Source organism: Schistocerca nitens, chromosome 1, assembly GCF_023898315.1.
Source record: "Schistocerca nitens isolate TAMUIC-IGC-003100 chromosome 1, iqSchNite1.1, whole genome shotgun sequence".
NCBI lineage: Eukaryota > Metazoa > Arthropoda > Insecta > Orthoptera > Acrididae > Schistocerca > Schistocerca nitens.
Window position 1 is genome coordinate 314,812,930 of NC_064614.1, and position 25,778 is coordinate 314,838,707.

The window sequence follows — 25,778 nt, forward strand, 5'->3', positions numbered from 1 at the left end:
TCAAACAACCCGGCTTATATTCTCTTAGGAGGATCCATCATTAACGTGCAGAATTGGGGGACATCCGTCGTGCCGGTACCAAACTGATTGCCATATATCCAGTGGAATGCCATCCAATAACGATAGGAAGAAATGAAACCAATTTTGGTAGTCATTGCCATGTAGCTGTAGATGCATCAAAACGTGAAGATTGTGAAATGTAATGGAATGTACTGTTCGCCGAGCACTCGTTTGGTTGGTCCCGTGGTACTTCCAAGATGTTTTTTAGTGACATTTGCACTTTGTGCTACTGCTGATGAAAATTTCTTTCATCAGTTGCTCATCTTTTCCTATATTCTTCACATTTCCAATTTCAGAATATTTTTGTAATGTTTGAAATGACAGATCGTGAGAGCTTCTCACGGTCTGAATACTCGTTAGCATACAACTGCGAGACTGCGCTAGTGATCTATGGTCCGCCATAAACGATATTCACACTTTCGACTGTCGTAGGCACTGTGAATGTCTCAGTAGCTTCACGATAAACTTATTTGATTGCTACAACAGCAGAACACAGACTGATGGTCTACAAGCACATGGATTAATACAAGAACCATGCCTGAGTTACATGTTTGCTTACATTTCGTATAACAAGGTAGACGTTTGTTGAGAAACTTCTCCAAACGATGGCACAGGCGTCTGCGGCGCTGTTATTTTGATGATATTTGATCAAGTCGCATACATTTTATGTCGCTGAAGTTCTCATAGAAACTTCTTTTAAATGTCACAGAAAAAATTATGTAGTTCCATTAGAGGAAAACAAAGTCGGCGTCGTAATTCAGCGAATAAAAGTTACTTGCCAACATCAGCAAATTCATCACATTGTCGGCTATAACTTGACGAAAACCGCACCTCGATATATTTATTCATTCTGGATGTGTCTGAGATGGCCTGTCTTAAACGCTTCATCTCTGTATACGATACCGGGCCTGTTAACAACGTTTTACGAGCACTAATTCACTCTGGTGGCCATTCTACTTGTTAAATAAAGTTAGCAGTTCCCATTATTTACATACCCAGCGACGTTGCGTACGAAGTAGCATTCAAATCCGACCATGTCCTCTGGGCGCTTCACTATTGTTTGTCGCAGTGTATAAAAAAGTAAAGCGTAGAGTGAAAGCTTTTACATTACCTATTTAAAAATGAAAAAGTCTTTGTTTACAGTTTATCTCGTTGAACTTACATTAAAGAATTACAAAGTAGAAACTACTATAAATGTTTACACGTGTTAATGTTGCTGTTCCCTCGTAACATCGAACACAAACGAATCACTCGATAACACAAGGCATGCTGTCCGATCACAAGACTAGCATCGGTTCTAATAACGAAGTCGTGTGCACTACCGAAACGGGTCACGGTTGTATGAGGAAATCAGCGCTGATGGACAGCACGCATCAAGACACATGCTGTCCAAAGCTGTGTAGTAGTAAAATTGTTTGAAAGTGTATGAAGCACCAATGAGCTCAGCAGCAATTTGCACAGTATCATGTTTGTCCTACTATCCTCTGATCCTCACGGAGTCCACGTGTAGAAGTTCTTGCGATGGGAGCAGTGATATATTATTGCATAAGCTCATAGCGTTTTTCCATAATTTTAATAAACACAGCCGATACACATAACAGACTCTTCAGCCACCAGTAATATATTCTCCTACACCGTTTACGTCTGACAACGCTGGGGTAACTTTTCGGTTCCACGACTGCAGAAATCACGTGGTTTTAAAGTGAAGAACTCGTTGAGCTACGTTCGGAGCGCATTTTCATCCGGAGAGGAAGTTTCTCGAAGGTTGTTCGATAGAGAGCGGAAATAGTGAAAATCAGAGGACATAAGGTCAGGTGAATTAGGTTGGTGCGGAATGACTTACGAACCCACAGAGGTTTTTTTTCGGTCTAGCAGGGTGCGGGCGAGCTTTAACGTGGAGTCACTTCACGCAGTCCACAGCCTTCCTGGTCGGTGTTCTTGGATGCCGTCCGCAGAACGTCTCATTTGTTGATAACAAATTTCAGTAGTGAAGGCAACAGCTGGGGGAAGTTCAAAATGGTTCAAATGGTTCTGAGCACTATCAGACTTAACTTCTGAGGTCATAAGTCGCCTAGAACGTAGAACTACTTAAACCTAACTAACCTAAGGACATCACACACACCCATGCCCGAGGCAGGATTCGAACCTGCGACCGTAGCAGTTGCGGGGGCTGGGAGAAGTAATTCTTACTTCGTCACACCGACACTGTTCCACCAGAAGCATAACATTATCTTTTGCAGACGAGCGCAGGTATTTGTACGTGGAGTTGCGGCTTTGTTTGGGCTCAACCGTTCCTTTCTTTACCTTATGATAGCATAAAGAGACCATTTCTTGTCTCCAGTAACGATACAGGATAGGAATGGTCGGTGCCGTTCACGAGCCAATTGAAGACAAGGAAGCAGAGATGCACGTATGGCCACCAGCTGAGGTTTGTAATTTTGACTTATAGCATTCTGTACGCACACATCCGATATTAGAGCCTCCCCCATTGAATGTAATGTCGCACGACGGTGCAATGGGGTTTGTGGGGCGCTCAACTGTGCTGTCATCTGCTCCCGAACGAAGTCCCAATTTTTACACTGTCCAAGTTTTTTACACAGTCCATTCTAGCTACTGTCACAAATGCTGCTGCTGATGATGATGATGACTTAACGATGAGGACAACAGAAATACCCAGTCCCCGGGACGATGGTGCAATGATCACATTTCATCGCATTTGCTAGTTCTCGAGTACAGTGACTCGTATTATTGTGGATTAATGCGTTTAAACGCTCTTCGTCAAACCCTGATTGTCTTCCTGAACGTGGAGAGTCACTAAAGTCAAAACGATCCTTCTAAACACGAGGAAACCATTTTCTTACCGTGCTCTGTCCAGTGGCATTATCTCCATACAAGGTGTAAATGTTTCTCGCTGCGTCCACTGCTGCCATTCCTCTACTGAGCTCAAACAGAAGAATACGTCGGGTATGTCCCGATTTCTGCTCTTAGCACTGCATTTTCTGGCGTCCACAGTTCCAATCACTATCTCAGAATGACACAATAACAACGTGTCAACTCAAATAGCAACTGTGAACTACAAATTAAAAAAATGACTATCTGTAAATAAACACCTAGCAACGGGAATACCAACCTGTGAAACATAAACGCTACGAACTGCACCAACCTAAAGTCAATCGTGAGACGGCATAATTTGCCACTCACAGTTCCGATCATGGTCCATAGTGAACAGCCAGAAACGTACAGAGTGCATCGCAAACGTGAGATGACTTTTACCACACATGCCCAAAAAAGCATTCACCGTAGTCGTGCAGAAGCTACACGTCTGATACTTCGTATGTCCCTGCAACAGAGAGCTAGATTCTCATAACTCGTAGTGCCATAGCACTCAATTACTGTTTTAGCTGTGTCTTAAGCCACTTAAAAGCTAAAAAGACCCAAGGCTACATTCATTGACGCATCTGATTTTAGTGTTAAAACATAATTTGTAACTTGGACAGTGGATGCAATTACGAAATATCTCATTGTCCCATTGCAGTTAATATACCAAGTTGGATTCGCAAGCTGAAAGGACGCAGGACTACCTTGACGAATTTAATATCAAAGATCCTTTGTAGCCTCGCCAATGAATCCAATTTAAATATCCAGTATTGCTACTAAGGGCAAGTTTATGATGAAGATGGTGTGCTGTTGCCTACTACCCACAAATTATGAAGTGTCAGATACGCCTCTATATCGTGCGATACGTTGTGATGTGTGCTAGTGGAGTGTCGCATTGCGTTTGTCATGGATGAATGGCCAATGAAATGAAAGGACAAAGTGAAACAGGGCGCCAGTTTAATAACCGAGCTTGATATTCAGAACCAATGGCCGTATCGCTATAACCAGTTGTAAACACCCGCGCGGCAGTAGGAGTGGATGTCGGTTTTCACTTTTTTCTTTGCCATTCGTTCTAAATACGGGACAATGACTTTAATGGACACCTGCCATCCCCTTACACTAGTGCCGAACATTACTTCTGCCTGTGAACAGCGCGTTGTGACTTTTCCCGTTCTCCTGCGTTCATACTGTTTACCAGAACCTGTAATTGATTACTCGAAAACGGGCAGCGGAAATTAGTATAAATGACCGTCATTACGTTCTGGTAAATACTGCTCACTCTGTTCCGGAAACAAGGTACTCATTTTAAGGATCTGTATGCGGCAAAAAAAAAAAAAAAAAAAAAAAAAGAGAGAGAGAGAGAGAGAGAGAGAGAGAGACCGCGTATTAGGAGTTTACCTGTTGTTGTCCGTCACCTCTCTTTACTGACAGGTCGGGGAGAATGTTACTGCACTGATTTAAGTACCAATTTGACTTCACTGAATTGTTTTGCAATAGCGCAGTTTTTCTACTAATGTCCATCACCGAGTCGCAAGTAACTGTTAGTGGGGCGATCGGTTGTCAGAGACCGGATTTTGCTATTCGCACATAAGTTATTACTTACAAAACAGACTTCACTGTTGACACTACTACCTTTCCCACAATTTTTATTACGAGGGATCCTCAAAAATTAAGTCACGCGTTATTATGATGGGCCAAATTACTTTCATAGAATCCTACACTACACTTCAAACTGCCACAGAGACATTACGCTATTTTTCAACATAGTTACCAAGTCTCTCCAAATAATGGACGGAACGTTGTATCAATCGTTCAGTGCCTCTACGAGAGAAATCCGCTCCCTGTCGTGGAGCCATTCTACATCTACATCTACATTTACGTCTACATCTATACTCCGCAGCCCACCTTGCGGTGTGTGGCGGAGGGTATTCTGGGTACCACTGTCACTCCCCCCTTCCCTTTCCTGTTCCAGTCGCTAATAGTTCGCGGAATGAACGATCGTCGGTAGGGCTCCGGGTGTGCTCGAATTTCTCCAATTTTATCTTTGTGGTATTTTCAAAAGGTATTCATAGGAGGAAGCAATTTATTTGCTATCTCTTTTAGGAACGTACGCTCTCTGAACCTTAACTGTGAAACACGCTGTGATGCAGGACACCCTTCTTTCAGCGTCTGCCACTAGAATTGATTGGTCAGCTCTGTGACGCTTTCATGCTTACTAAATAAAGCTGTAGCATAATGCGCCGCTCTTCTTGGGATATTATGCATTCCGTCAATGAATCCTGTCTGATAAGGATGCTATACTGACGAGCGATATTCAAGTACTGGTCGAACGATTATTTTGTAAGTTATTTCCTTTGTTGATGGACTACGTTTATTCAGGATTCCTCCAGTTAAACTCAGTGTGACATGTGCCCTATTTGCGATTAATTTTATGTGGTCGTTCCATGTCAGGTCACTCCGTACAAGTATTCCTATGTATTTCATGGAAGTAACTGCTCCCAGGGACAGTTCGGCAACGTGCAAATATATAGTAAAAGCTGTTTATGTATTCGCAACATGTTGCATTTGTTGAGTGAATTGCCACACCCTACACCCTTCTCGTATTCCACCACAATTTTCTATCGTCACGGCTTCTCTGCATGCCAGAGCATCATCCGCGAAAAGCCTCATGAAACTTCTATCATTATCTATTACGTCATTTTTGTGTATAGCGAAAAGTAATGCTCCTATAACACCCCCTGGGGCACGCCCGAAGCAACGTTTTTGTCTGAAGACCTCTCCGATCAGAGTATGTGTTCTGTTTGCTAGAAACTCTTCGAACCAGTCACACTGTTGGTGTGATATTCCGTTCTCTCCTATTTTGTTCATTAGGCGGCAGTGCAGAACTGTATCGAACGCCTTCCGGAAGTCAAGAAACACGGCATCTACATACATGAGCGCCTTTATCTACTACTTTCTTGGTTCAAAATGGCTCTGAGCACTATGGGACTCAACTGCTGTGGTCATTAGTCTACTTTCTTGGTCTCGTGTCCGAACACAGAGAGCTGGGTCTCACAAAATCGTTGTCTTCGGAACACATGTCGGCTCCCACACAGGAGATTTTGGGCCTTCATAAATGTCATTACACGTGAGCATAGAACATGTTCCACAATTCATCAACGGACCGAAATTGGAGATATGGGCCCATAGTTATGTTCGTCTGTTCGACGACTCTTCTAGAAAACGGGAATGACCTATGTTTTCCCAGTCATTGGGAACGCATCGCTCCTCCAAACAATTATGGTACACTGCTGCTAGAAGACGGGCAAGGTCTTTCGCCTACTGTATGTACAGGGCTATTACAAATGATTGAAGCGATTTCATAAATTCACTGTAGCTCCATTCATTGACATATGGTCACGACACACTACAGATACGTAGAAAAACTCATAAAGTTTTGTTCGGCTGAAGCCGCACTTCAGGTTTCTGCCGCCAGAGCGCTCGAGAGCGCAGTGAGACCAAATGGCGACAGGAGCCGAGAAAGCGTATGTCGTGCTTGAATTGCACTCACATCAGTCAGTCATAACAGTGCAACGACACTTCAGGACGAAGTTCAACGAAGATCAACCAACTGCTAACTCCATTCGGCGATGGTATGCGCAGTTTAAAGCTTCTGGATGCCTCTGTAAGGGGAAATCAACGGGTCGGCCTGCAGTGAGCGAAGAAACGGTTGAACGCGTGCGGGAAAGTTTCACGCGTAACCCGCGGAAGTCGACGAATAAAGCAAGCAGGGAGCTAAACGTACCACAGCCGACGGTTTGGAAAATCTTACGGAAAAGGCTAAAGCAGAAGCCTTACCGTTTTCAATTGCTACAGGCCCTGACACCCGATGACAAAGTCAAACGCTTTGAATTTTCGGCGCGGTTGCAACAGCTCATGGAAGAGGATGCGTTCAGTGCGAAACTTGTTTTCAGTGATGAAGCAACATTTTTTCTTAATGGTGAAGTGAACAGACACAATGTGCGAATCTGAGCGATAGAGAATCCTCACGCATTCGTGCAGCAAATTCGCAATTCACCAAAAGTTAACGTGTTTTGTGCAATCTCACGGTTTAAAGTTTACGGCCCCTTTTTCTTCTGCGAAAAAACCGTTACAGGACACGTGTATATGGGCATGCTGGGGTGCTCCACCGCACTTCCATCATGATGTTCGGCATTTCTTAAACAGGAGATTGGAAAACCGATGGACCGGTCGTGGTGAAGATCATGATCAGCAATTCATGTCATGGCCTCCACGCTCTCCCGACTTAACCCCATGCGATTTATTTCTGTGGGGTTATGTGAAAGATTCAGTATTTAAACCTCCTCTACCAAGAAACGTACCAGAACTGCGCGCTCGCATCAACGATGCTTTCGAACTCATTGATGGGGACATGCTGCGCCGAGTGTGGGAGGAACTTGATTATCGGCTTGATGTCTGCCGAATCAGTAAAGGGGCACATATCGAACATTTGTGAATGCCTAAAAAAATTTTTTGAGTTTTTGTATGTGTGTGCAAAGCATTGTGAAAATATCTCAGATGATAAAGTTATTGTAGAGCTGTGAAATCGCTTCAATCATTTGTAATAACCCTGTAGAATCGTCTTGGTATACCGTCAGGTCCAGTGGCCTTCGCTCTGTCGAGCGGCTTCAGTTGCTTTTCTGCCCCATGATCACTTAACTCGATATCAGCCATTTTGTTCTTTATGTGACGATTTAAAGGAGTCACTACAGTCCGACCTCTCTCTGTGAAACATTACTGGAAGAAAACGTTTAGTATTTCAGCCTCTTCCGTGTCGTTCACCGTTTGACTGCCTTTATAGTCAGAAAATGCCTGGACAGATGACAGATCCGTTTACTGATTTAACATAAGACCAAAACTTCTAATGATTTTCTGTTAAATCGGTAGACAGGAGTTTAGTATGGAATTCGTTGAACACTTTACGCATGGCTCGCCATAAGCTAGTTTTGACGTCCTTTAAGTTTTGTTTGTCTGTGGCCGTGACTACGTTTGAATTTTCAGTGAGGCTCTATTTGTTTTCGTAGCAGTTTTCTATCATGGCTGTTGAATGACGGCTGTTCTTTTCCATACCTCGTAGCTTCGCTCGCTCATACCTGTGTAAAGCATTATTTGTACTATCCTGTTCAATCTAATAGTCTTGGGAGACTGGCATACAGTTGTAGGAAAGGGGAAAAGAATAGAAGAAAAGGTTACAGGAAAATATGGGTTTGGGAAAAGGAATGAGAGAGGAGAATGGCTAATTGAGTTCTCTAATAAATTTCAGCTAGTAATAGCGAATACTCTGTTCAAGAATCACCAAAGGATGAGGTGCACTTGAAAAAGACTGGGTGATACGGGAAGATTTCAGTCATATTACTTCATGGTCAGAGTCCGAACTCATATACTGTATTGTAAGGTGTACGCAGTAGCAAATATAGACTGAGATCACAGTGAAGAGTGGGATGAAGTTTAAGAGACTAGTCAGGAAAAATCAATGCGCTGGGAAATTTAAGAGGTTAATCAGGAAAATATTAGCATCAGAATTTAAAAGAGATTTGGAGGAAGAAGAGATAAATAACATTCCATCAGAATTTCTAAAATCATTGGGGGAAGTGCAAAAAAATGACCATTTCTCGCTGGTGGCTAGAATGTATGAGTCTGGTGACATACCATCATACTTTCGGAAAAATATCATCCACACAATAACGAAGACTACAAGAGCTGACAGTTGCGAGAATTATCGCACAATCATCATCTGACAAGAGCAATACACAGAATAATGGGAAAAAATTGATTATGTTCTAGATGACGGTCAGTTTGACTTTAGAAAAGGTAAAGGCACGAGAGAGGAAATTCTGAAGTTGCGTTTGATAATGGAAGGAAGATTAAAGAAATATCATGAAACGTTCATAGGATTTGTCGACCTGGAAATAGCGTTCGACAACGTAAAATGGTGCAAGATGTTCGAAATTCTGAGAAAAATAGGAGTAAGCTATAGAGAGAGACGTGTAATACAGGGTATATACAAGAGTTGAGTGGGAATAATAAAAGTGGAGGACCAAGAACGAAGTGCTCGGACTAAAAAGGGTGTAAGACAGGAGTGTAGTCTATCGCCCCTACTGTTCAATCTGTACATCGATGAAGCAAAGGTGGAAATAAAAGAAGGTTCAGGATTGGAATTAAAATTCAAGGTGAAAGGATATATTGATACGATTCGCTGATGACATTGCTATCCTGAGTGAAAGTGGAGAAGAATTGCATGATCTGCTCAGAGGAATGAACAGTCCAATGAGTACAAAAAACGGATTGAGAGTAAATGGAAGTGAGACGAAAGTACTGAGAAGTAGCAGAAATAAGTACAACGAGAAACTTAATCAGGATTTATGGTCACGAAATAGATGAAGTTAAGGAATTCTGCTACCTATGCAGTAAAATACCAGTGACGGACGAGGCAAAGAGGACATCAGAAGCAGACTATAAATTGCGAAAAGGGTATTCGTTGCCAAGAGAAGTCTACTAATATCAGCCTAGGCCTTAATCGGAGGAAGAAATTTCTGTGAATATACGTCTGGAGTACAGCGTTTTATGCTAGCAAAACATGGACTGTGGGAAACCCGGAACAGAAGAGCTTCGAAACATTTGAGATTTGGTGATACCGACGAATGTTAAAAATTAGGTGGACTGATAAGGTAAGTAATGAGGAGATTCTGTGCAGAATCGGGGAGGAATGAAATATGTGGAAAACACAGACAAGGAGAGGGGACAGGATGAGATGATATCTGTTAAGACACGAGGGAATGACTTCCATGGTAAAAGAGGGAGCTATAGAGTGCAAAAACTGTAGAGGGAGACAGAGATTGGAATATAGCCAGCAAATAATTGAGGACGCAGGTTGCAAGTGCTACTCTGAGATAAAGATGTTGGGACAGGAGAAGAATTCGTGGCGAGACTGATGGCTGAAAAGAATGAAAGTGAAAGGAAACGAAAACTTTGTGACCAGTGACAGCATTAATATCAAGTGGTACAGGGTAGAGCAGTCAATTGCTAACAATGTTCATTTCACAGCCAGATTTCGGTTACTGTGTGGCTAACTTCAGTGACACTGTACAGAAGCAGATATTGTAATCATCAATTATATATCCATCCATTGAAGGGCTAAAATGGTATAATATTTCAGGTCGTAAGGATCGAAGTTAATTTTTGACTGGAAAAGTCCATATGGGACTATGTTGATATATTAGTGGTTTTAATATTTGAATCTACATTTTCTGCCGTTAAGGTGGTAACACATTGACCGCAATCTTAGTATGATACGAAAATTATTTGTGACTGATTGCTGTACCTTTATGGTTGGTTAGTTGATTTGGTGGAGGGAACCAAACAGCGAGGTAATCGGTCTCATTGGATTAGGAAAGGATGGGGAAGGAATCGGCCGTTCTCTTTCAGTGGAACCATTCTGGCATTTGCCTGATGCAGTTTAGGGAGATATGGAAAACCTAAATCAGGATGGCCGGACGTGGGTCTGAACCGTCGTCCTCACGAATACGAGTCCAATGTGCTAACCGTGCGCCACCACTTCAGATATTACATCCTAATTTTAGTCCCTCGAGGCTTGGGTACATCATTGATGGTTACAGTGTCTGTCTTAACACAGTATCTGTATCTTGAAAATACAATGTACTTCAGACATGCTTGCATGTAGGTCATCTAGGCACGAATACATCACTGATGGTTACAATATCTGTGTTTTTACAGTGTCTGTATTTTCTCAATGCTATGTCCTGTATTGTGAAGATACAGACATTGTATGAACACGTACATTGTAACCATCAATGATGCACCTGGGATATTTTCGCCTGTGGGCGATGTCGATTGCCTTCCTTCGCTATCATCTTCATCCATGTCTGTACAGCCTTGGTCTAAATGTTGGCACCATTTCATTACATCTGGAATGGGCTCTGCATATGGTCCACTTACCAACAGAATTTCACGAGGAATGCAAACATTGCTATTTATACATTTTGTCGACGGTAATCGTGTACGAGTACTTCAGCTTTGGAGCACATTTCCAGTTGCTACTCCATTTCACTTGCACGCTGTAATGCGCCTTTTAGCCGTACCGTAGCAGAAAATATGTGTGTGCAGGATATTTACAACATATACTCTCGCCTGACAAGGTGCCACTTTCGTTGCGCACGGTCTTCTCGTGAGACGACATGAGTAACTTGTTTATTGAAGTCCATTCATGCGCGTATTAAAATTAAGCTGTTTTTCTGTTACATGAGGTTACATATGCTTTCTGTGTTCCCAGCTCCGCGTATTGGCTTTCATCGATCTCGAGACCCAAATATAGCTTCTCTCCAAACAATCGTGGCGCCTGCACTCCCTCGTGGCAACAATAGTAACGTCGATAGAGTGGCGATACTATAATACGATAACACAATGGAACATTGGCTCTGTCCTTGAGACGCTGTGTACTGGTTTCAAATTCAGTCGATGACAATCGTGCACAGTCTGTTATTCGCGTACGCTGCCAGCTTTCCTCCGCTTTCTCAATAAACAGATTACTGGTGAAACAATTTTTTGATGTTCCAATGGACTATCCGCAGTTCAGAAGACTGCTCGTTTCAGTAATCTGGCATAGTCGGCCTAATCTCAGATATGTTTTGTGAGGTGTCTAGACAGAATAGTACGTGCCGTTCTCAAAATGTTTTTGTGATCTAAATTATCTCAACGTTGTAATTATGAATGACGTGAAGACTCTGCAGCGACGGGATTATAAATGCTCTAAAATTATCGGCTAGATTCCTCTTTTGTGTGTAAATTGTATCAGGAATCGCAGCATAAATTATTAACTAACGCTGGTACTACGTATGCAATAACTTTCGTTCTATCGAGTTAAAACATGACTCTGTAGGGTTCTCTTAGCTTCCGTTGTGCGTGTGGTATCTACTTGCTCTTTCTAATTGTTTGTGTACATAAAAAATAAATGAAACTAGAGGCTCACGAACGGGGAACAACACTTTGCTTATCAGGGGTAACTGTCTGAAAAGAACGTTGTACATTACCTACCCATGTCAACAGTGGTGCGTAGCCGTTTCCTTTAGCGCCATCTCCAATACTCGGTGGTCAGTAGCACATGTTTCCCGCCGTCTTCGACCTCAAGATTAACGCTGTAACTCGTACTTCAAAAGTACTCCTTTATCTGTAACCTATTTCCCGAATGATGTCTACACACCTTAGAAAAATTCATTTTTCGCTTATAGTAAGTGTTGACTTGTCTTTAGAATTACGTTCCTATGCCGCAAGTCATTACTACTATTGGGTTTTTCGGATTAACAGGAGACGTGTGTCTAGTTCAGTCTGTAATAATCACTGTGAAGTAATGGTAGTGATATTTACTTTTCTCAGTGACAGACCTAATTGAATATGCAAACTGCTGAACTGCCGGCCACGGCACGCCATAACGTAGAAATTTCTTTATGTAACTTTAGTAAATGCCAGCATGATCATATGCAGAATCAACGCAGTAGACTGAATGATTCAAAGACGTATCCAGCAGATATCGTTGCAGAGGTTATCCGACCATTCAACGTGTTCACAGACAACAAAAGCAAATAAGGCACTCCACATAAACTGAGGCGGCCGATGTGGCCGAGCGGTTCTAGGCGCTTCTGTCCGGATATTTCTAGGGGACTGATGACCTCAGATGTTAAGTCCCGTAGAGCTTAGAACCATTTGAACCATTTTGAACCATATTATCTGTTGCAAGCCGTACGTTTCGCAAGATTATTGGGTAAATTAAACTGTGCCCATTCCTGCAAAGCGAAGGTCAGCAACATGTGCACGGTGCAGTGTAGTGAGACACCATCAACGCACCACATGGATGTGCCAGAGATGATGCATTGGACTCTGACTGAGTAATAGTAACTACTGCGCAAAAAGTGAATAACCCCTGGCTCATCAGTTGTTTCCCTGTCAAACGATGTAGAAAGGAATACTGTAAAACAACTTTTTCTGAAAGTGCACTCCAAGACAAGAAAAAGAAAGGCGCACCACGAAGTAATTATCCGAATGGGACGGAAATCGGTAGACGCGATGGACATGTACAGGCAAACAAATAATTATTGTTTCAGAAAACTTGGATGATTTATTCAAGAGAAATAACTTCGCAAATTGTGTATGTCAGTACCTCGTTGATTCTCCTCTGGCCCTTATGGAAGCAGTTATTCGAGTTGTCACATATTCAGAGAGAGGTTGGTCCTCATGAGTGATAGTGTGCCAAATTCTGTCCAACTGGCGCTGGTTGGATGGTCCTGCCAATAATGTTACAATCTTTCTCAGTTGGGGAGATATCTGTCGACCTCGCTGGCCACGATAGAGTTTGGCAAGCACGAAGACAAGCACCGAAATTCTTGCCGTATGCAGGCGGTCACCGTATTGCTAAAATGTAAGCCCGGGATGGTTGCAATAAAGGGCAACAAAACGGGGGATGGAATATCGTCAACGTACCGCTGTGCTGCAAGTGTGTAGCGGATGATAACCAAAGGGGTCCTGCAATGAAATGACACCCCAGACTATCACTATTAGTTGTGGGGCCGTATGGCAGGCGGCAGTCAGATTGGTACCCCACCGCTGTCTAGGGCGTCTTCACACACGTCTGCGCTGATCATCGGGGCTCAGTTCGAAGCGGGTCTCATCACTGACTTCTACTCCAGTCAATAAGACTCCAGACCGAATGTGCCCGACGCTACTGCAAACGGGCTGCTTGGTTTACAGATGTCAATGGTAGCCGCGTATTTCTGGTTCTTGTGGTCACTGAAGCACCAGTTGAACGTCGGATCGATGATAAAGATGACTCTGGAGCTCTGAGTGCCTCTGTGACGAATGCTCGGTTCTACACTACTGGTCATTGAACTTGCTGCACCACGAAGATGACGTGCTACAGACGCGAAATTTAACCGGCAGGAAGAAGATGGTGTGATATGCAAATGATTAGCTTTTCAGAGCATTCACACAAGGATGGCGCCCGTGGCGAAACCTACAACATGCAGACACGAGGAAAGTATCCAGCCGATTTCTCATACACAAACAGCAGTTGACCGGCGTTGCCTGGTAAACGTTGTTGTGATGCCTCGTGTAAGGAGGAGGAATGCGTAACATCACGTTTCCGACTTTGACAAAGTTCGGATTGTAGCATATCGCGATTGCGGTTTATCGTATCGCGACATTGCTGCTCGCGTTGGTCGAGATCCAATGACTGTTAGCAGAATCTGGAATCGGTGGATTCAGGAGGGAAATACGGAACGCCGTGCTCGATCCCAACGGTCTCGTGTCACTAGCAGTCGAGATGATAGACATCTTATCCGCGTGGCTGTAAGGGACCGTGCAGCCACGTCTCGATCCCTGAGTCAACAGATGGGGACGTCTGCAAGACAACAACCATCTGCACGAACAGTTCAACGACGTTTGCAGCAGCATGGGCTATCAGCTCGGAAGACATCTTATCCGCGTGGCTGTAAGGGACCGTGCAGCCACGTCTCGATCCCTGAGTCAACAGATGGGGACGTCTGCAAGACAACAACCATCTGCACGAACAGTTCAACGACGTTTGCAGCAGCATGGACTATCAGCTCGGAGACCATGGCTGCGGTTACCCTTGACGCTTCATCACAGACAGGAGCGCCTGCGAGGCTGTACTCAACGACGATCCTGGGTACACGAATGGCAAAACGTCGTTTTTTCGGATGAATCCAGGTTCTGTTTACAGCATCATGTTGGTCGGATCCGTGTTTGGCGACATCGCGGTGAACGCACATTGGAAGCGTGTATTCGTCGTAGCCACAGTGTCGTATCACCCGACATGATGGTATTGGGTGCCATTGGTTGCACGTCTCAGTCACCTTGTTCACACTGACGGCACTTTGCACAGTGGACGTTACATTTCAGATGTGTTACGACCCGTGGCTCCACCTTTCATTCGATCCCTGCGAAACCCCACATTTCAGCAGGATAATGCACGACCGCATGTTGCAGGTTCTGTACGGGCCTTTCTAGATATAAAAAATGTTCGACTGCTGCCCTGGCCAGCACATTCTCCAGATCTCACACAAACTGAAAACGTCTGGTCAATGGTGGCCGAGCAACTGGCTCGTCACAATACGCCAGTCACTACGTTTAATGAACTGTAGTATCGTGTTGAAGCTGCATGGGCAGCTGTATCTGTACACGCCATCCAAGCTCTGTTTGACTCAATGCCCAGGCGTATCAAGGTCGTTATTACAGTCAGAGGTGGTTGTTCTGGGCTCTGATTTCTCAGGATCTATGCACTCAAATTGCGTGACAACATAAGCACATGTCAGTTCTAGTATGTTGTATTTGTCCAATGAATACCCGTTTATCATCTGTATTTCTTCTTGGTATAGCAATTTTAATGGCCAGTAGCGTATAAACATCTCGAGCGTTACTTCAACCTTTGAGCCGAACTACAGGTCATCTCTTAAACGCTGACATCTGCTTATATTGTTGAAGGGTGTGTCTGCAAGGAACACTTACTGTCCAAACAAGTACATGGAATGAATTTCGCAAACTCTTTGTGCCTTGGTGCCGACATGGCACCTGTTTGCTGTCCCTGGCAGCACAGGGAAATTGCGCTTCAGCGTTATACATTCATCCATCGGCCGCCAAAGTTGGCAATATCATGTCCTCCGTCGATACCCGTATATTTGTGAACAGTTTGTGTTACTCATTCTTGGTTCGTCGTTTTACTGTCTTAGAGTGTATCTGTACTTATTACACAGTTACATACCTTAAGAAAATAATAATTCTAAGAAACATTTTATTGCTAGGAAACAAGTGTTAAACCCATCGAAGCAGACGAGGAGTGTATAAGGTAATGTTTCCCAGACGGTCAGTATGACGGATCTTTGTCAGATGCGGAGTGGGAGGAAGCGAGGTCTAGACTTCTTTCCCAGCCGGTCGTAAGAAGTGGTTATCACCATGCCGATCGTCACGTACTAATGTGCTTCACCTACCTCGGGTTCGTAAGATGATGAAGATCGGAGTCTGAAACTTGCATTATGCTGCTACGTAACGTTAGTTCTTGCGCAGTACGCAGTCGAGTTTAAACAGCTCCAGGAAATGGGCCGTAGGTCGTGCAGCACTTGGAGGGAGCGACAGTGACGGAGGAGGCGCGCCGCTGCAGCCGTCGTGTGTCACATCAAGGAGAAAGCCCGGGGAGACGCCGGGTCCGGAGCCCGGCGGCGCAGAAAACGCGTCCGGCGGCGCGGAGGCCCGGTAAATCAGCCGCAGCTGGCCGCGACCACCCGGAAACAATGCCGGCTGCTGGCCGCGGGGCGGGGGACGCCGATGGGGACACGTCCGGGGAAAGGCACGAGGACCAGCCGGCGAGGAACCATCACACAGGAGAGGTCGGCTGCCGTGGACGTACGGGTGGCGTTTAGTAAGTAACACAACACATTTTTGTTCTGAAAGCTTTTTAGTTTTATCCAGGACTTCGATACACCACATAATTCGACACTTCTCTGGCTACAAAATCCCGATTTTCAACATACTCTCCCTTTCCCAGAGGGCCTGTATGCCGACATACTGGTCGACATCGGAGCCAACGTCTTTCTGCCTCAGGTAACGTCCCCTTCACCCGTGTGCTGCTTTACGCACGCTGCATCCTTCATTCGGCCAAACGATGGAAGTCGGAAAGTGCGAGAGCCGGGATGTAGGGTAGATGAGGAAGAACAGTCCAACGCAGTTTTAGGAAGTGCTTTCTGGTGCGCAGATTGCATGAGGCCTTTCATTGTCTTGGAGAAAGAGAAGTTCTCTTGAATTTTTGTGGCGGCGAACATGCTGAAGCAATTTTTTTCAATCTCCTGTGTGTATCACAACACACTTCAGAGTTGATAGTTGCACAACGAGGGAAGACATCGAAGAACATAGCCCCTTCAAGATCCCAGAACACTGTCACCATGACTTTTCAGGCTGAGGGTGCAGCTCTGAACAGTTTCTTCGGAGCAGTGATGGTGTGCCGCTGCTCCATAAACTGTCGTTTTGTTTTCGGATCTAAGTGATGAACCCATGTTTCTTCGTCTGTGACGAGGTTCGACAAAAAATTTTCACGGTCAGCCTCTTAAAGAGCAAGCAATTCCGCATACCAGTTAGATTTTCAGCACTTACTGTATTATATACAGAAAATTCATGATCAATAAAAAATCACTATTCGTTCTTACTGTAACCGCCTTCGTTGCTCTTATGGCCTTCTGTCAGCCGTCCCACATCTTTGAGTACCCCAAACTGTGGAAGAGTCAGATGTTGGCTACAGAGACGTCCAGTTGTGCAGCGAGGTGATGCGTCAGTCACCTCGAATGAGAGCCTCCGATCGTGACAACATCACAGAAACCATAGCTGTGTGCTGCTAGCCGGCTCGCGGGAGTTCAGAAAGGTCTCAGCGATGATGACAAACGCCTCTGCCAACGACCCACCGTGCATATATTTACTGCCTGCGCCTGCAGGCGCCTGTGAATATCTACGATGCTCTGGTTGCCCGCGAAAAGAAACACAATAACAGATCTATGGTTCGAATCTACTTTCGTTATGGAGGCCATTTTGAATGCTACGTATAGCGCCGCAACCTATCAGAACACCATGAAACTATAGGGGCTGAAGTGGTAATAGTCGCACAACAAATACCACTTTTTTTCAACAGAAAGATGTGTTGCATTACTGCGAAGCGGAATATGTTATCATCTTACCAATTCAGTAGTGTATTTATACCGGAAATACTTCTAGATCTATATCTGTACTGCCGGCCGTTGTCGCCGAGCGGTTCTAGGCGCTTCAGTCTGGAACCGCACGACCGCTACGGTCGCATGTTAGAATCCTGCCTCGGGCATGGATGTGTGTGATGTCCTTAGGTTAGTTAGGTTTAAGTAGTTCTAAGTTCTAGGGGACTGATGACCTCAAAAGTTAGGTCCCATAGTACCCACAGCCATTCGAACCATTTTATATCTGTACTAATAATGAAATTGTAAAACCTTCCTGTCTGTTTGTCTGTATGAATCCGCTAATCTCGAAAATTAATAGAATGATTTTCATAGGCTTTCCATAGATAACTTGACTGAAATTTCGGACAAAGTATGGGCTTTCCTTTATCAAAATCGGATAAGGGAAAGAAGATATAGTAATTTAAAGATATATCTAAAACTGTCGTGTCTGTCTGTTCGAGCACACTAATCTCTAAAACCACGCACACACAGATATACATATGTATCCATATATCATAGGCCCTGCTGACCACGCGTTGCTTTCACAAACTGCCGTAATTCCTAATCTCGAAAAAGAATTTTTACGGGTTTTTCTAACTTGAGACTATCCCGGAGCAACGTATAGGCCTGATTTCGCCAAAATCGAAACTGGAAAAAAAATATCTTTATATAAAGTGGCATAGGGAAAAATATTTGCCCTTAGAAAAAGCTGTTTACCCTTTGACGGTTGAACTATATCGCATCTGTGAAAATGCTTTTATTGGGTGAGACGTTCTACGTAATAAGATTCATCGTAATGAATGCAATGCTTATAGAATCCTAAACGTGTATAATCCAATAGATTCACGCCAATATTATTAAAAGTGAAAGTAACTCAATCAGTTACTTTTCCACGACTAAAATGCTAAACCTATTTCGATGCAGTTTGGTATAAAGATAGACTGAAAACTCGGGGAGAACGGGCTGCTATTGACGGGGGAAAAAAAAAATGTGGCCTTCTAGGATTGTGAGGTAGGGGATGGATCATCTGTATTTAAATCATTAAAAATTGTTGTATTATGTACACGTTATATGATGCGTAGTTAGAACAGTGGCACGGTGCGTGGGGGGCGGGGAGGGGGGAAATGGGGGGACTGGGAGCACACTCTAAGTATGCTCACCAGAACAGGCAGACAGGGCAAGGCAGCGTATAACAACATCTGACTTACTCTCTAACATTCATCATAACAAAACTAACGATATTCAGGTACAGCAGAGAACAACAGTAAATCTAATTTCTGCATTTCCATTGTGCATATTTACAAGTTGTGGGCTTAGCCCCAAGATTGCCCCTACTTCGTCAAAAGTTTACAAAGACTGGGTTGATTCAACTCCCCACAAACTCTAACCTGTGAAAGCCTTTCCATCTCCACATTATTACAGTTGATCTAGATGACTAAACAGCAAAAACCCACCTGCTCACCCAGTCATCTAGCCGCAGTTGCAGGTTGCGAATCTATCCCATTCCAGAGATGATAAAATTTTGACCTTCAGTAGTTCGTTTAATTACTGTCCCAATTTAAAACTTTAATGGTGAGAAAAGTAGTAGTAAGCTATATGGAAAGACGGGTAATTTTCAGTATGTAAATGAACCAAGAAGCAAAAATAAGACTGGACGACCAAGAACGAAGTGCTCGTATTAAAAACTGTGTGAGACAGGCAATCAGCATACCGCTCTACTCTTCACTCTGTACATGGAAGAAAGAATGATGGAAATAAAAGAAAGGTTGAAGAGTATGATTAAAATTGATGGTGAAAGGATATCAAAAACAAGAGTCGCTGATGACATTTATTCTCTGTGAAAATGAGGTATTACAGGATATCTTGAATGGAATGAACAGTTTAATGAGTACAGAATACGGACTGAAAGTAAACCGGTTCTCCGCAGGATCTTCGAGATATGGAATGTGGAATGAAGTAAATAGGAAGTGTAGGGAAGCTAAAGCAATAAAGCAAAGTGTCTGCAAAATGTGAAGAAATCGAAAAAGAACCGATTGTTGCAAGCACTTGTAACACCGAAAATGCAGGATACATGGCACGTGCTACCGATATATAATTGTTTTTCTGAATTGTATGGAAATATTTGTAATTTAAATGATTTCTTTTAATAAGTAAAGACATTGCTTCAATGTATGTGTAAATTTAGGTAGAAATCTGTTGACGTTTCATTGTATTTATCTGTGTTACTGTGAAACTTATAAGCTCTGGGAAAAAGCCAATGGAATTGTTACATCGACTAGGCAAGACAATAGCAGTGCTTGTGCGTTGTAAAATCTTTGGGTAGGGAGTTGTTGCGAGGAAAACACGGAGAGAGAGAGAGAGAGAGAGACGGGTTCCAGCGCTTATAATGTGCCTAACTGTGGTTTTGACGCTCTCGCAGTAGAGAGTACTTTTTCCAGCGGCATCGTGTACACGCGCCGGCCAGGCGTCTAGTAGCAGCAGTACGGAGAGTGGACGGACGGAAGAGGCTGTATTAATTACAACTGCCCGTTCCTGCAATCAGCTGTGGCTCCGCAAGATGGTACCGTCTTCAACAACAGCAGCAGTTCCAGCAACACAGTTTCCTCGTCGGCTCCGAGTTTCGTCATGTGCGCAGCACTGAAGTAAGTATGTTCATTGGTAGAAGTATTAACGGCTAACCCAGCACCTCAACTGAATGTGATATGATCGATATAATTTATTTAAATAACAATCAGGTAAACTCAGGCAATTGTGTCCTCATTGTCCCCAGACATTTTTACCTTGCTCTTTTTACCCCTTATATGCTAACCAAGTGTCATAAGAAACAAATTGAATAGTTACAGGCAGTTTATTAACGAATAATTTCATTTTTAAGAATTAGCCTCAGTCTACTTTCAAATAAATGTTGTACAATAGAGGCTTCAGTATGTGACTAAAGTAAAGCAATTTCATTTTTCGAGTTTGAGAATCTATCACTGGAACAAATCCAAATCTAAACAAAATGCACAAATTAAGAGTGCAGAAGAGGAGCACATGGCTGTTTGGTTAAGTACATAATCTAGTATTTAATTCTGTTCGAGTCAGTAAAAAAAGGCTCAGTTGTTCAGACAATAATATTAAATCCAATTTGCAAAATAAGTGACACCAAAGTAAAAACTTCTTGCTTTTTTTTCTAAATTTCTTTGATGATGTTATGTTGAGGTCACTGAAAGTCATTGTTCACATAACAAAGTTCAGTAGTAACAAACAGTTTAATTGCATATTTTCAAATTATTACTCGACTGCCTTTTTCAAAATTTAATGCCAAATGTAACGTAAGAGTGACTTCTCAGTTCTCTTCGCACTTAGAATTAGTGTCAAAAAACGTGACAGTCTTAAGGTGCCACGTCAGTGTTTAATAATACATGTTTTTCTTTCCCATAAGCTACCGTTAATTACTTCCTTTTCGTTCATTTGTGCAACTTTTGGACTCATGGTCAGTGGTACCCTTTTCCTGCCCAGTGTTGTTCTTGAGTGAATGCACAAAACAACTTTCATTCTTCCAAATTGCAGCCCTGCTCGGTTTAATTACTTTTAATTTTAGTAGACTTTTCCTTCAGAATGGTCGGTTGCACACTTTCCTCCTATTTATCGGTATTAGTTCTTTGGGAAAGATAGCCTTATCCAATTAGTAAAAATCCATGAGGCATACACGCGATCCACGGTCGTATTTTATATTGCAAGCCGGATAGGCCGATTAGTAAGGGGAAGGTTACAGACTGACTTAGCAAACAGAAAAGTCAAAACAACCTTCGGTGAAATTAAAAGCTAGGGCGGCAACATGAAGAGTCAAAGGGAATTCCACTGGGGGTAAGACTTATCTGCTGACTTGAGAGAAGAAAAACATGGTCGACAGGGAAGAGATAGGTGATTCGTATTAGAATCAGAATTTAGAATAACTTTGAAAGATTTAATATCACGCAAGGCACACTGCGTGGATAACATTTCTACAGCCACTGAGTTTAGTGGCAACAAAAGGAATATTTACATTGCTGTATAGAATGTATCAGACTGGCGACATCCCATCGGACTTTCGGGAAAATATCATCCACAGCCGGCCTGAGTGGCCGAGCGGTTCTAGCCGCTTCAGTCTGGAACCGCGTGACCGCTACGGTAGCAAGTTCGAATCCTGCCTCGGCCGTGGATCTGTGTGCTGTCCTTAGGTTAGTTAGGTTTAAGTAGTTATAAGTTCTTGGGGACTGATGACCTCAGATGTTAAGTCCCATAGTGCTCAGAGCCATATCGTCCACACAATTTCAAAGACTGCAAGAGCCAACAAGTGCAACAATTATCGCACTATTAACTTAACAGCTCCAGTATCTACGTTGCTTACGTGAATAGCATACAGAAGAATCGAAATCAAAATCGAGGAGGCGGATAGTCGCCTTCGGTTCATTGGTAGAATTTTGGGAAAATGTGGTTCATCTGTAAAGGAGACCGCTTATAAAACACTAATACGACCTATTCTTGAGTACTGCTCGAGCGTTTGGGATACCTATTATGTCGGATTGAGGGAAGACATAGAAGCAATTCAGAGGCGGGCTGCTAGAATTGTTACTGGTAGGTTTGATCATCACGAGAGTGTTACGGAAATGCTTCAGGAACTCGGATGGGAGTCTCTAGAGGAAAGGAGGCGTTCTTTTCGTGAGTCGATACTGAGGAAATTTATAGAACCAGAATTTGAGGCTGACTGCAGTACAATTTTTCTGCCGCCAACTTACATTTCGCGGAAAGACCACAAAGATAAGATAAGAGAGATTAGGGCTCGTACAGAGGCATATAGCCAGTCATTTTTACCTCGTTCTGTTTGGTAGTGGAACAGGGAGAGAAGTTCTAGTTGTGGTATGAGGTACCCTGCGCCATGCACCTTATGGTGGATTGCGGAGTATGTATGTAAATGTAGATAAAACAATTAATTGACGATTACTTTGGCCTTAGGAAGGTAAAGGCACCAAAGGGGCAGTTGCTTTTGAAAAAGGAAGCAAGACTAAAGAAAATTGAAGACTCGTTCATTGGATGTGTGCAGGTGAAAAAAGCGCTTGTCATTGTAAAATGGTACAAGCTGTTCGAAATTCTAAGGAAATACGAGTAAACTACAGGGAGAGACGGTATGCACAAAATGTGCAAGAGCCAAGAGGGAATAATAAGAATGCAAGGGCAAGAATGCAGTGCTTGGGTTAATAAGGGTGTAAGACAGAGATGAAAACTTTCACCCCTATTACTCTCTCTATACACCGAAGATGCAATGAGGAAAAATGTCCAAGAAGGAATCAGAAAACAAGGAGAAAAGATTTCATTAATAAGATTCATTCTTTACATTGCTATCCTGAGTGACAATGAAGGAGAATTACACTATCTGTTGAATGTAATAAACATCCACATAGCGTACCGAGTATGGAGTGAGAGTAAAACGAAGAAATACATAAGTAATGAGAAGCAGTAACAATGATAACAGCAAGAAACTTAACAGCAGGATTTCTGATCACTAAGTAGATGAAGTTAAGGAACTCTGCTATCTAGGGAGCAAAATAACGCATGGCGGTCGGAGCAAGGACATAAAAACAGACTAACACTGACTTAGGGCGTGCTGGCCAACAGAAGTCTGCTGGTATCGAACATAATCCTTAATTTGAGAAAGAAATTTCTGAGATTGTGCCTTTGGGGCACAGCACTGCATGGTAGTGAAATAGCCCTAAAAGTAAATGAAACCCTGGTAACAAACACATGTTGTGTTGCAAACAATTTAACCAAGTATTTTGTCTCTGTTACTGACAGTATGGAGTTCTCAGGTTCAGTAAATAATGCAATGGAATATCTGAGACCAGTGCACACAAGCAATCTCAGTAAAATGGAATTGACAGTTACTTCACCCAAAGAAATAGAATCCATCATAAAGTCCTTGAAATCAAAGTATTCTAGTGGTTATGATAACATATGAACAAAGTTAATAAAAGAGTGTTTACGTGAGCTTAGTGGTATCTTAAGTTATTTGTGTAATCAATCACTTATCTCAGGAACATTCCTGGACTGGCTTAAATATGCTGAAGTTATACCTCTCCACAAGAAAGGGGACAAAGAAATGCCATCAAATTACCGACCGATCTCACTTTTGCCAGATTTCTCAAAAATCTTTGAAAAGTTTATGTTCAAGTGTCTACTTAAGCACCTTAGTAAAAATAACATACTGTCAAAGTCACAGTTTGGTTTTCTTAAGGATTCTAATATTGAGAAGGCTACTTACAATTACAGTGAAAATGTCCTTAATTCATTAGACAACAAATAAGAGGCAACTGGCATATTCTGTGTCCTGTCAAAGGCTTTTGACTGTGTGAATCACAGCATTCTTTTAAGTAAATTAAAATATTTACATGTGGTGTTCCCCAAGGTTCCATACTAGGTCCACTACTTTTTCTTGTGTATATTAATGACCTGTCATCTGCTACATTATCAGATGCCAAGTTTGTCTTACTTGCAGATGATACAAAAATTGCAATAAATAGTACATCAATATAAATTTAGAAAAGGCAGCTAATCAAATTTTTACTGACATTAATAAGGGGTTCACAGCCAATTCACTCTCATTAAATTTTGAAAAGACCCATTATATGCAGTTCAAAACTTCCAACAAATTTCCTTCTAGTGAGGTATAAAATATGATGACATGGAAGTAGGAGAAGTTGAGAGTGTAAAATTCTTGGGATTACAACTTGATAATAAATTCAGTTGGTAGCGACATACTAACGAACTCCTATAGCGCATAAACAAGTCTGTATTTGCAATGTGAATGATGTCAGACACAGGAGATATACATATAAAAAACTGGAATATTTTGATTATTTTCACTCCATTATGTCATATGGCATCATATTTTGGGATAACTCCACATACCAAGAAAAAATGCTTAGAGTAGTGTGTAGTGTAAGTCAAAAAACATTATGACGTAACCTATTCAAAGAATTGGGCATACTAACCACAGATTCTCAGTATATTTATTCCTTAATGAAGTTTGTTGTAAATAACATCTCTTTTTCCAACTAACTGCTTAGTAAACAGTATCAATACTAGGAATAAGAACAACATACATAAAACTTCCTGGCAGATTAAAACTGTGTGCTCTATCACTTGCCCGCGAAAGGCAAAGGTCCCGAGTTCGAGTCTCGGTCGGGCACACAATTTTAATCTGCCAGGAAGTTTCATATCAGCGCACACTCCGCTGCAGAGTGAAAATCTCATTCTGGAAACATACATAAGGATTTAAAATCATTCACTCTTGCCCAGACAGGAGTTTAGTATTCAGCAACGCATATTTTCAATAAGATACCAGCAACCACTAAGAGTTTAGATTCAGACAAAGCACTATTTAAAAATAATTGCAAAAAATTTTGGTGGCGAACTCCTTCTATTCCACCCATGAATTTTTCAGCAAGAGACATAGACCATTTTAATGAAAATTTATTATTTATTATAACTACCTACTGTGTGAATGATGGATGTATGGAAAGCAGATGTAAGTCTTAAGTCTGTAAGTAGTGGAAGTTTAATTTTTAATCATGTACATAATTTGACTGTTCTTAACTGAGGATCATTGAAATGAATAATTTACTTTACGTTTTGACAATACTTGGTCGTAATAGCCAAGTAACTAGGTACTGTGTGAATGAAGGATTTAATGAAAGCAGATGTAAGTATTAAACCAGTTTATTGACTGAGGATCATTAAAATTAATGAAACTCTAGTTTTTCTAATTACATTTTTGTAATGTGTTTATCTGGCATGTTCCACACCCAGGAGGATTGCCTCATTTGTGGGTCTATGGGATGAATAATTAATCTAATCTAATCTAATCAATGGCTGTGAAAAAAAGGAAAAGAAGGCAATCGATGATTTTGACATGTGGTACTACTGAAGAATGTTGAAAATTAGGTGGTCAGATGAGGACATTCTCCGCAGAATGAGCAAGGAAATGAGTTTATCGAAAACTGACAAGAAGAAGGGACAGGATGGTAA